Raw genomic sequence first — 13,802 nt, 5'->3', positions numbered from 1 at the left:
CTTATCTGAGATAACGTAAGCTTGGGGCTGCCGGCTACCAGATTTCCTACAGTGCAGAGAGCCTGACAGCTGTAGGAGAGAAACCAAGTGAGTGAAAGAGTACTGAATAATACAAGTACCTAGCACTTAACAGGTACTTTAAAAATGTTAGTTTCCCTTCACCATAAGCCTTGGAAATTCAGTCCTCAGTCAAAAATCTTTTAGGCCTTTAGCTTTTTGAATAGCAAATGGTCCTTCTTGGGCCTCTACTCTAACTATAGTCTCTATTTTTTATTCTCCCCAGCCAGGGAGCTCAGAGGAAATGTTGGCAGAGCAAGTCTAGCAGGGAAGTTTCATGCAACTGAAGACACAGAAATAATAAACAAGAAGACATAGACTCTGTCCTCAAGGAGTTGATACTTTAGGGAGGGAAAAAGTCACTAGCACAGATAATGACAACACAATACGCAAATGCAATGACAGAATTGTGCACTGGAGACTGTAGGTAAGATGGGTGAAACTTCATGGAGAGATGCAGGGCAGCAGAATGAAACTGCAGTCTTCATGAGCTGTTGCTTCATCTACAGGGTCAGCACAGGTAAGTTCTCTGGGTAGCTGGTTCTGGTACTGCATGTAAGTGCCCAGCTTCTGTGCTGCAGTGAAGATTGCTGCAGTGTTGACTCCTGCTAATGGGGACTTCTGAACTTTCTGTACAAACACTGATTTGCCAGAAGACAGAGCTAGGAGACCTGGACAGCCCAGGACTTCTATCCTAAAAGAGCTATGGCTCCTAGGGAGGAGAGGAAGACTGGGGGATCTGGTGGCAGGGCTGAAAGTAGAACCAGGCAGGAGACAACAGTGGCTGGAGAGCAGGTGTGGGCAGCCTGGAAGAAATGCAGACATTTGTGCAACAGCTGCAGAGGCCCCATCCATTCATCTGTCCTATCAGTGGGGGAGAATCTTCACTATCTTCACTAAGGAGTATGAAAGAAACTGTGTACAGCTCTGCCCTGCCCAGAAGGACCAGTCTATAAACATCTGAGAAAATACTCAGCTTCAATAGTGATTAAAAAAACCCCACAAAATAAAACAACACTGAGATACCATGTTTTCTCTTTCAAATTGGTCTTCCTTTTCTTAGATGGATGAGGGCATGCAGGAACTCCCAGTCACTGCAGGTGAAAGTGTAGGTTGATGCTCTTTCTGGAAAGCAATTGGCCTTAAAATGCTCATATCATTTGACCTGATGATTTCACTTACCTGTCCATTCTAAGAAGAGAAATTGACATATGGAGGCCATAATAGACATCCTTGGGGGTGTATTCTCAGCTCACAGTGATTCATCTCTGAGAACAGAGGGACCTATTAGTGTTATCACCCTCCTTAATTCAGCCTCAGAAGTGGGACCTTGATCCACTGGCCACTGTTCACTGGACCAGGGTAGACACCTGACCAAACTAGGTCAATTATATTGTCTTTCTTACTTAGGAATTCCGGTTTAGGCTGATATCTTGAATGGAAGTAGTGTAAAAATTCTGGACCTCTGTCAAGGCTATTATCCTCCAGATGAACTGAAGAACAGAGAACACCACTCTGCAGAGAGAGGAGAATGAGGCAGAGCTGTGGAGAGAAGTAGAGATAAGAGACATAGACAAAACATTCCTGGACCATTACCTTGCACATTCTAGTTGCTTTCTGCATTCCTGCCTCTTTATTCTGAGAAACACGGTATTCTTATGACAGCTTATATATTTCCCTTAAGCTAACTAGGTGGGTTTTCAATTACTTGCATTCAAAAGCCTACTGTAGCTTTACAGTTAAGGGGATGGTTGAGTAAATGTACATTTTTTCTACAGTAGATTATCAAACTACCATTAAAAATGTTTTAGAGGACTATTTAATGACATGTAAAATGCTCAACTGACAATGATAAGTAAAACTATCAGGATATACAATTTTCTGTGTGTAGAAAAAAGTTTGCAAACACACAAAACTTTTAGCAGTGGTTACCCTGGAGTAAACTTTCATTTTTTACTTCATACACTTTGGTTTCATTTGAATTTATACTTGGAGCATTGCTTATATAATTAAGGTTATGTTAGAAGCATTTTCCATACTGCTATACAAATACTTTGTAAATGCTATTATTTTAATTGTTGTATAATATTGTGTTTTGAGAGGATATCATACTTTATTAAATAAGTTCTCACTATTTATTGTTTTTAATAATTTTTACTATTTTAAGCACTGCTGTGGCAAGCATCTTTAATGCATAAAGTTTTTTTTTTTCTATATTTTGGATTATTTGCCTAGGATCTTTTTTAAAATAAATTTATTTATTTATGTTTGGCTGCATTGGGTCTTTGTTGCTGTGCTTGGGCTTTCTCTAGTTGCGGCAAGCAGGGGCTACTCTTCGTTGTGGTGGGCGGGCTTCTCATTGCAGTGGCTTCTCTTGTTGCAGAGCACAGGCTCTAGGCGCGCAGGCTCAGTAGTTGTGACACACGGGCTTAGTTGCTCCGTGGCATGTGGGATCTTCCCAGAGCAGGGCTAGAACCCGTGTCCCCTGCATTGGCAGGCGGATTCTTAACCACTGCGCCCCCAGGGAAGTCCCTGCCTAGGATCTTTTTTCAGAAGTGGAATCATTAGAGTGGAACATTTCTATGGTTCATGAATAATTTTGGTCACGATGCTTATTCTGAAGGCTGTGCCTACTTCCTTGCCATCTGAAACACAGGTGAATGCCCAGGTCTAACTAACATATTGCCTCTACAGCCAGCCTTCTTGCAAATCTAATGGGTTAAAAAAATACTAGCACATCTCTTTGTTTTAATTTGCAGTTCTTTGGCTGCTAATAAGTTAGAACATTTTTCATGTTTGTTAATTCCTTTAATTTCATCCTTTGTGAATTATCTGTTCCCTGTCCTCTGCTCCTTCATTCATTGGAAATGCCGATATTCATATAGACTTGTATGGAATCTTTATGAAACTAAGGTAAAAATCTGGTGTTTAAAACCATGTGAAAATGTGTGCAGAGAAAAATCAACAGCATTCAGGCCAAAGTTACTCTTTATGATAACTCAATTTGAGTCAATCACCAATTCTTATTTCCTATTTTTATAAATCTTTTTGACAAGAAACAAGAAACCTTGAAGTCATTCTCAGCCCCAAGACAATCATCCCCCTGATTATTCCTTGAATCTCTCTTATATCTAACTCTGGTACCACCAGCCTAATTCAGTCTTTGTAGTAAACATCTACTGTTTGTCTGTCAGACATCTTCTTTCTTGTGGGAATTGCCTCTCTTCCAATTCTATCCATGATTCCTGCTGGAGATTGCATGTTTATATTTGACCGTGCCCACCTGTTTGTGGTTGATTTGTCTAGGGGCAGTCACCTGGCCCAAACTAGGCCAATGAGTTTCTTCTTATCTTTTTATATTTAGAACCAAGAGAGTGAGGTTAATCTCTCTTCAGTGACTGTAGATATTTAATGTAAAACATGAGCTGTTGTTGGCCATATTTTCTGTCAGATGAATTGGGGAATAGAGAAAGCCAGATCAGAGCAAGAAAAGAATATTAATTCAATACAGAGAAGAGTAATGAGATAAAGAGGGAAGATCTACAGTACTGCAGTTTCTTTCAAGAACAGTTTGTTGAACTCTAGTTCAGTCTGTATAATCTGAGTTACGTTAGGACTCTTCCAATACACCTTCTTTATCAGTTAGAGATGTAGGCAATTGCAAGTAATTAACATGGCTTAACCACATACAAATTTATTTTCCTCCAATAAAAAGGTGCTTGGAGATAGGCGTGCCAGGATAAGAGCAGCTGTTCCAGGTTACAAAATATCATAAAAGACCAGGCTCTTCTGTCTTTCTGTTCCATTGTCCTTAGTGTGAGGCAAGATAGTGACTGTACCTCCCAAGCAGAGTCTGCTTTCTTATCATGAAGAGAAGGAAAGGACAAAGGACAAAGGACTGAAGGAATAAGCATACCTCTGGAAGCCTAACTCTAAAACTTTCTTTTATTCTCTCATTGGCCAGAACTGGGTCATATGGCCGCCCCGAGTACATATTATCCCCACTTGCACTCTAGAAAGGTAAGAATTTTTAGCTACTTCTATATACACTGCTGCCCCATACAAAACTGGGATTCTCTTAGTATGGAAGACGGAGGAATGAATATTAGATAGGCAACTAGCAGTGTGGTCCATGTTCCTTTTTGCTTATCTGGTTGACTTAGGTTTTGATCACTTACAATCAGATAAGTTTTGACTAATACAGTCTTCGTTGTCTCTCTCCTGGATTACTGTATTAGGGTCCCCATTAGTCTCCCTGTCACCGATTTCCACTTTGTTTGAAATGATAATGCTAATGCAACCAGCCTTCCCAAAGCACATCTCTGAGCCTGGCTATTCCATTGCCTATGTAACTTACTGCTCCAGGAACTCTCTAGTCTCAGTATTCTCCTTTCTTGTCCTTTGATGGATGATTCAGTGGCATTAATTCTCATGGTTTATACACACTACTTAGATTCATTGTATCTGTCAGAGTCCTGTCAGAGAAATAGAGCCCATGCCAGTAGTTAAATAGAAGGAATTTCATATAGGTAACTAGTTACAAATGGGTCCAAAGTGAAACAGGGGATGGGTAAGCAACTCATAAATTAGCAACAGCAGGAAACCTCTACCATCCCTAGGGCTGGAGGATCAGAGGAGGAGGTAGTGTTAACAGAGCCCACAAGCTGAGACCACTCAGTGGGAACTGAAACCATAGAGGGAAGGACAGCCCTCTGAAAGCTGAGATGGGGAGGAAGGGACTCTGGTGAGATGTGGAACCATGGAAAAGACACAGTCAATGTTGGAGATGCTGCCTGAAGCAGAGGTCCTCCAACAACCCTCCCACTAACCAAAAGTAAGTAGACTAGGAAATTTTAGAAAGATAATTTGCATGAGCTAATCCTCTGCAAGATAGAGCAAAGTAGAGGAAGGGCAAGAAATGGATTTGAGACTAACACAGTTAATGGTGGCTGAAGTTTACAAAGATGTTCCCAAGTCTGTTAGGATTTTTAAAAAAATCTAACCTCAAAAGTAAAAAACTTTAACAATAAAATAAGAAGTATCAAGGCCAAATAGATTTTCTTATCCTATTTACCATTAATTGCTACAATATAGACCATATTTTTAATTTGCTTCACCTTTGGGACATGGCTTTATGTTTTTCTGGAGATTCTAATAGCCTTTCTTTTTTCTTGTTGAATTAAGAAACTAGCTTCCCTGTTACTTCAGGGAAGTTTCTTTATAATATCAATGAGATTTTTCATCTTCATAAACATGTTATCATTTGAATGGAATTCATTCCATTTTAGCTTTTGACTTCTCATTCTATTTTGAACAATTGCATTTTAGGCCTACTGTATAACTAAATTTAGATATTTATTTTCATGTTACTTTTATATTACTCATCTGTTTCTTCCCATATCCTCCTCTTTCTGGGGGGGGGAATTCCTTTATATTTTTTGCTAGAATACACACTTGCACTAAATTATATATATTTTTTCAAGAGAAGTACTTAAAAAATTTCTGATTTATTACATATGTGTAAGTGTAGCTGATAAGAAATTTGATATTTGAGCTTGTTTTCTGAGGAAAATATATAGTTAAAATGAGGAGGGGGTAGCTAACAAGACTTTCCCCGCCCAAATACCAAAATAAGAAGTCTAGAGCATGAACTCTCCTAGGCAAATTCTTCCGTTTATTCTCAGGATGTGTTTTAAAGTAACAGGGAAGCTAGTGTGTGCTTATGGAGAGAGAGAAGGATGCTAAGTAGTGCAGCTGTTCCCAGTGTTTCAATTAATATTTTGATCTCTGCTTCCATTCTCAGGTGCTTTCTGCTCCTGCTTACTCCAGTTTAGAGATTCTTTCTCTTAGGAAGTCTATTTTCACCTCCATTTTAGCCTTTTCCGTTCGTATTCTGGACTGTGGCTTTCTCAACTCTAGTTTATCTATCAATATGATCCTATATGTAAAAAAAAAAGGTTTTATTTTTTAAAAATTATATTAGATACTGTATTTGTCAGGATAGGCTAGGCTAGAAAGTAACCCTAAAATCTTAGTGGCTTACAAAAACAAAGGTTTAGTTCTTGCTCACTCTGATGAGTCCAGTCTGACTCCGTAGGTTGCTGTCTTCCACCTGATGACTCAACAATTCCAGCTGCTTCCCATGGGTCTCTACAATCACACACAGGGGGAGGGAGAACACAGCAAACTTACACTCCCTCTTTGAGACTTTGGTTTGAAAATTACATATCTCATTTCCTTTCATAGCCCATTGGTCAGTCCTGGTCATGTGATTCCACCTAACTGTGAAGAATGTTGGGAAATGTAGGTGCCAACATGGATATTTAGTGAGCAATAAATGTGTTTTGCACAGATACATGAAAAATAATATGTGTAACATATATGTAAGTTTGAAGCATAATAAAATAAACATCAGCAAATTTATCACCTAACCAAGTAACTAGAACATTATCAGGACCATTGACCTTGTCTGCTTTTGTTCTTGTGGGAATTTGTCACGAATTGGATTTCTTTATTTATTGTACAAATTCAGTGAGATTTTTGGAAGGAGAAATTGTCAAAACATGTGCTCAGTTTAATATAGTAAATAAAATCTCTTGACCTAATTTAAAAAAAAATATCCATGTCAAGGCACAGCATCATGAAATTTTTTTTTAGAAATTAATTAATTAATTAATTAATTATTTTTAGCAAAATTTTTTTGTTGTTTTAAGTTATTTATTTACTTTTGGCTGCATTGGGTCTTCGTTGCTGTGCACGGGCTTTCTCTAGTTGCGGTGAGCGGGGGCTACTCTTTGTTGCAGTATGTGGGCTTCTCGTTGCGGTGGCTTCTCTTGCTGTGGAGCATGGGCTCTAGAGCGTAGGCTCAGTAGTTGTAGCGCACAGGCTTAGTTGCTCTGCGGCATGTGCGATCTTCCCGGACCAGGGCTCAAACCCCTGTCCCCTGCATTGGCAGGAGGATTCTTAACCACTGCGCCACCAGGGAAGCCCCTATTTTTTATTTATTTATTTTTGGCTGTGTTGGGTCTTCGTTGCTGCGTGGGGGCTCTCTCTAGTTGTGGCGAGTGGGGGCTGCTCTTCATTGCAGTGCATGGGCTTCTCATTGTGGTGGCTTCTCTTGTTGCGGAGCACGGGCTCTAGGCATGTGGGCTTCAGTAGTTGTGGCATGCGGGCTCAGTAGTTGTGGCTTGCTGGCTTAGTTGCTCTGTGGCACGTGGGATCTTCTTGGACCAGGGATCGAACCCGTGTCCCCTGCACTGGCAGGTGGATTCTTAATCACTGAGCCACAAGGGAAGTCCCTTGACTTACATTTTTAAAAAGCAAGTGCTGGACGAAGAGTAGATTGGAAAGGGCAAATAGAAATGGTAATATAATTAGAAGTTTATTTTGACTGTACAAATGAAAGATGATAGTGACCTGGACTAGAGAGGTAGCAGTAAAGATGAGGAGTGGACAAATTGAGATTTTTCTCTATAGATAGATCCAAGAGGATTTGGCAATTAACTGCATGTAGGGGATATGGGAGTCAGTGGCATCCAGGATGACTCCCAGGTTTCTGGCTCAAGCAACTAGATAGATAGAAGTGCCATTTATCACGTTAGGTGAAAAAATATATCAAGAAGGAAGGAATGGGCTCATTCCAGGTTTGATGCAGAAAATACACAAGATAATTCTAGGACATTCTCTTTTCCAGAAAGCAAGGAAACTACCTAAGAATACTGGAATTTGTCAAAAGGATGAAAAGACACAGGCGCCAAACTAAAGTAGCCCCCATTGACCAAAAATGGGGTATGTTGAACATCTAAGAGTAATGACTAACATGGATTGAAACCATGAGCCCTTAACTAACTCCAGAAAACCTCCAAAACTCGCTGATTTCTTTGGAGATGGCAGGGCAGTCATTATTTTGAAAATTGGTGAGCAAAGAGAAAGATCAGGCACATACTTTGGCTTTTCCATGAAATGAAATATTAGACTTAGATCCCCTATTGAAATAACAGATTTAAGTAACGATTGTCACTGTCTGCTTAAAGCGTTAGGTGAATGGTTTATGAGAAAATCTATGATGGATAGATGAAGTTCACAGTATCTGAACCTACTCATCATTCTTATTATCGTCACTGAAAATGGAACCACAAGTTATTATGTGCCTCCTGATATGATGTAATGAGAATACACAGCACCACTTATGAAGTATTCTTGCCAAGAAAAATGAACCTGAATCTCATCAAGCCTCCAGATATAACTACCAATTTACAGGGAAACACTAGGGAATACTAGGGATCAGGGAATATAAGAATGACACCACAAGGATCCAATCAGCTAAAGGCAGAATGTGGGAAATTCTATAGGAAAAACCACCTAGTTTCTTCAGCAAAAAATGGCATAAAAAGGAGGGAGGGGCAACTGTTTTAGGTTAAATGAGACTTAGGAGTCATATCAACCAAATCAACAAATGGATGTTGCTTGGAAAGAATTTTCAAAACGAATGCAAAAAGATATTTTTGTGGCAAAAGGGGGAAATTGAACACAGACTGGATATTAGATGATATTAAGAAATTATGATTCATTTTGTTAGGTGCGATAATGTGATTATGGTTATGCTTTAAAAGTCCTTACCTGTAGAAATATGTATTGAAATTACAAGCTGTCTGGGGTTTCCTTTAAATTCTCCAGGAAAAAGAAAAAGGTATGGAGCATAAACAAAACAAGAATGGTAAGATGTTGATAATTATACAAACTGGGTGGTAGTGGTACGTGGGGGTTCATTATATGACTTTCTCTAAAAACAAAAGAAGTAGGAAGTGAGCAAATATATAAAATGCAACTGAGATATCAAATAAGATGAGAATTGATCAATGGGTTAAACAACATGGTAAATATTGATAATATTGACCAGTGAAGTTTTGGTGGAGTGGTGGTAGGAGGAAGCTTAATTGGAGTGTACTTAAGAGAGAGTGGATAATCCAAATACATAAAGACATTTTGGAGACAATTTGAACAATTTCGATGTGGACCAGATATCAGGTAATTTTAAGGAATATTGTTAATTTTGTAAGAAGTGATAATGATATTGTGATTAAAGAAATTTTCCTATTTTTTTAGAAGTACGTATGAGTATTTAGAATTGAAATGACATACTATCAGGGATTTGCTCTAAAATACTACAGCAACAAAAAGAAATAAAAAAGATAAGAGGAAGCAAATATGGCAAATGTTCATAATTGTAGAATATTTTGATTGGTTACATGGGGATTCATTATATTATTCTCTCAATTTTTGTGTACGTTTGCAATTTTTATAATATACATTTTGATAATTTTATAGTAAAAAGACTTAGGGACTTCCCTGGTGGTCCAGTGGTTAAGACTCCGTGCTTCCAATGCAGGGGGCATGGGTTTGATCCCTGGTGGGGGAACTAAGATCCCACATGCTGTGAAGAGCAGCCAAAAAAAAAAGACTTAAAAATAAGATGGAGGGGAGACTGGACAGAGCATATAGAGACAAATATTCTTAGAAATTTTGCTACACAGAGGAGCAAAAATTATTAGGAGTAGCTGGTGGCAGAAGTGAGGACAAGAGAAACTTTAAGTAATCTGATGGAATGATCCAGGAAAGAGAGGGAAATTTATGATATAGGACAGAGGGGGCAGCATTTCTGGAGTGATATTCTTGAATAAATGGCAGAAAATGGAATTATTGTACAAGCGGAGGGATTGACTTTAGATAGGGACATGGATAGTTCATCTATAATAACAGAAAGAAAAACAAAATATGTGAGTGCAGATGCTGGCAGGTTAGATGTGATGGTGGAATTCTGTGGAAACTGTCTCCTGAAGTAGAAAGCAAGTCTGTTACCTGAGCGTGAGAATGGGAGAGAGTGTACTGGGGTTTCGTAGGAAGTTATGAAATCATCATCTAGGAGAAGGGAGAGTGAATGAACTAGGGATATACGGTGTGATAGTTGGGCAACAATAAGGCCCACTTGAAATTTACGGTTATGACTTTACCTCATGGTCTCATATTTTCTCCAGCTCTGTTCAGCTGCAACACTACATGCAAGGCAGAGGCACAGGGTGGGTTTAATCAGGGTTTCGGTTTTGCCAAATGAGTATAGCAAAATGAAAGAGGGACAAAAGAGTGGATGGTATACGCGAGCAAGTGAATATGACTGACCGTGAAATTCAAGCTGAATAAGAAGGGAGAAAAGATCATTAAGGACATGTTTGTCAAATATGCCTGAGAGACAAAGTGAATATGTCAAGTAGGGAAGAGCTCAGAAAATAAATCTGAGCTAAAGTTATAAATTTGAAAGTCAACAGCATTATAGATGGCATTTTGTCACAGGAATTTATAAGATTACCTAAAGAAAATGTTTTGAGTAAGCAGAGTAGAAGATCCAAGGCCGACCTGTGAAGAATGCCAACAGTTAAGTCAGGTAGAGGAGGAGACATCATAAAGAGACCGAGAAGGAATGATCAGAGAGGTAGGAGGCAAACCCAGAATGTTAAAGCCAAGAGAAGAAAGTAACTTTTCATGAAAGAGAGAGTCAACCGTGTTAAGAATTGCTGACTGCTCTAGTAAAATGTTTAGAAAACTAGAGCTATGGACTACCCTGGCAGTCCAGTGGTTAAGACTCCACGCTTTCAATGCAGGGGGCATGGGTTTGATCCCTTGTCGGGGAACTAAGATCCCACATGCCACACGACATGGTCGAAACCCAAAAACATCATAAAGGAAATGATCAACAGCTTTGACTACATTTGGCATGGCCGAAAAACAAAAAACAAAACAAAACAAAACAAAAACACACACAACAACTACAAAAAAAACTAGAGAGAGACAAAGTGACACTACTGTTGGATAGAAAGCTGTACCTAACTTGAAAAATTACATAGTGCAACAGTTGTCAAAACTGTCTGGTACTGGGTTATGAATTGAAGAATAGAAAGTAGAAATTAATAGAAATTCAAGACATAGACTTAAACCCTATAAAAGTTGAAATCTTCCCTTCAACTATAAATTCTCTGGGCCAAGGATCATGTTCATCTCAGTTTGCTCAACAGAAATAAGTCCTGACATGTAGTAGGAACTTTGAATATTTGTTGAATGAATGAATTCAGAAATAAATGTAGGTAACACAGTAAAATATACAGAACGTGAGCTCTGGAGATATTCACCTGGCTAATGTCTACTCATCCATCAGATTAGCTTAAATGTGATTTCTTCAGAGAGTCCGACCCAGCACAATACCTAAAATAAGAGAAACTCAATAAATTTGCATTTCTAAAAGTTCCCAGGTGATGTTGCTGTTGCTGCTACTCTAGAGCAGTGCTTCTCAACTGAGATTAAAAAACATTTTTTTATTGCCTAGACTGATATTTTTGTAAAATACAGTAAAAAAGCTAGAAAAAATGAAATAACACAAAGACATACAAAATTTTTTATTATTAGATTCACAGACATAAAATGACTCTGCCAAATTGCTATAAATGTTTTTTAAGAGCTTACTCTCGGTTTCTTTACTTAATCGCTTTATAGACCAATAGCAGTTTGCCAGCTGGCTCAGGTCCGAGGACCACACTTGGAGTAGCTCTGCTCCTGATGATTTCTAAATTTATTTTTGCACTGAAGAGTCAAGAATTTTTTTTTAAGATGATTACCTTTAAAAAAATGTTTACTATATGATTTATATTTGCTTTGTTTTATTTTGTGCATGTACCTTCTGCTAACTTGGAAGTTTGTAGTTAATTTTTGGTTCTTCCAGTGGTTACCTTTATAACTGTAACATTTCCTAATATTTCTTGAGACTTTACCTATTAACTCTCTTCTCTCAGCAATGACAAAATTACTATACTTCCACTTCTCACTTCTTTACCTTACCTTCTCCTTTAACATGTAATTTTAACGACAAACATTATTTTAAAAATTCTTCTGAAGATTACCTATATACCTTTAAAGAATCTTCAAATAAGTTTCTCTATTATTTATTAGCTTTATTGGGTCTTTTATTTTCCCCCTTCTATTTATTTATTTATTTTTGGCTGCGTTGGGTCTTCATTGCTGCTTGAGGGCTTTCTCTAGTTGCAGCCAGCGGGGTCTACTCTTCCTTGTGGTGCGTGGGCTTCTCTTGTTGAGGAACGTGGGCTCTAGGCACGTGGGCTTCAGTAGTTGTGGCACGTGGGCTCAGTAGTTGTGGCTCGCGGGCTCTAGAGCACAGGCTCAGTAGTTGTGGCGCACGGGCTTAGTTGCTCCGTGGCATGTGGGATCTTCCCAGGCCAGGGCTCGAACCCGTGTGCCCTGCATTGGCAGGCGGATTCTTAACCACTGCGCCACGAGGGAAGCCCTTATTTATTAGTTTTAAACAATATCTTTTGCTCTCTCAATAGTAAAAGATGAGGAAATCCAATTTCTTTACCTCTCTATTTCCCATCCTCTATTATATATATATATTATTTCATGTTGCCACAGATTATAATATTTTTTATTGTGCTCTGAAATTTTAATGCTCACAGTTTTTTTGTTTGTTTGTTTTGTTTTGTGTGTTTTTTTTTTTTTTTTTTTTCTGCCGGGCTGCTTGGGCATGCAGGATCTTAGCTCCCTGACCAGGGATGGAACCCTTGCCCCCTGCAGCAGAAGCACAGAGTCTTAACCTCTGGACTGCCAGGGAAGTCCCCCTCACAGTTATTTCAGTCTGAAGCTGCCATATGTTTGCAATGATGGAGTTTAAGATGCTTTTAAAAGCTGTAGGCTTCCTCACTTTTCTCTAACCAACTTTTCATCCACTCTCTGTACCTTAAATATTTGGCTCCACCCTAGACTCTTTTAATCTTTTACTTCAGTCATATACTCTGAGTGTATATATATATCTATATCTCCACAACTTCAATTTCCATCTATATGCTCCCGAATTTTTAAGTAACCCTTCGTGAATGAGGGAGGGCAACATGGCTTACCCTTTGCATGGAATCATATTTAGAGAAGTTCACAGTTCAGCAACCAAAAGTAACTTCAAAATGACGCAAGTCCTTTACAGGCATTGCTTGGGAACTGAGAAGAGAATTTGTAGCAATACTCTTTACAGCTCCTCTTCCTCTCCTACCTACTTCCCTTACACACCACAAAACAACTACTCCCACCTATCCACACAGCTTTCTTTTCTTCTCTCTGCTTCCGTACCTGTATCTTCTACCTTCCTCCCTTTCCTCCCCTCTTACACCTCCTTCCCGTGTAGAGCAACTCAGCTTCTTGAACTAAGTTCTACTTCTTTTTTCCCTTTAATTATTCTTCTTATTTATTATTCTCCTTGTTCTGCATCCCCAAGCCCAAAGAAGCAGTCTGGCATCTATAGAACTCTCTTGCCCAGGGGAAGACTCAGGGGCAGGAGAGAAAGTTGTGAGCATATGCCTGTTCGTAATTTTCATTCTGTATATGTATGTATATGCGTGTGTGTGTGTGTGTGTATATACTGAGAGCACTCCCTGAACTTTAGACCCATACATCCATCTTGTTTATCTCATAGGCACCACAAAATCAACATGTCCCCAAACTGTACTTCTTTGAGTACATTTGTTCTTCTTCTGAATGCATTTGTTCAATATTTCTCTTCCATGGAAGTTTAAACAAATACTTGCTTACTTTGTGAGTAAATGAGTAAATGAAATTATGAAACTTGTTCTTCCTTCAGTATTCTCTAGGTCAGTGAAAGACACCATCATCCACCTGGTTATTTAAACCATAATCCT

The sequence above is a fragment of the Balaenoptera borealis genome, assembly GCF_965194805.1.
Source record: "Balaenoptera borealis genome assembly, chromosome: 1".
In the NCBI taxonomy this organism is placed as follows: domain Eukaryota; kingdom Metazoa; phylum Chordata; class Mammalia; order Artiodactyla; family Balaenopteridae; genus Balaenoptera; species Balaenoptera borealis.
The sequence above is the reverse complement of the archived record's forward strand: the minus strand, read 5'-3'. Positions refer to the sequence as shown.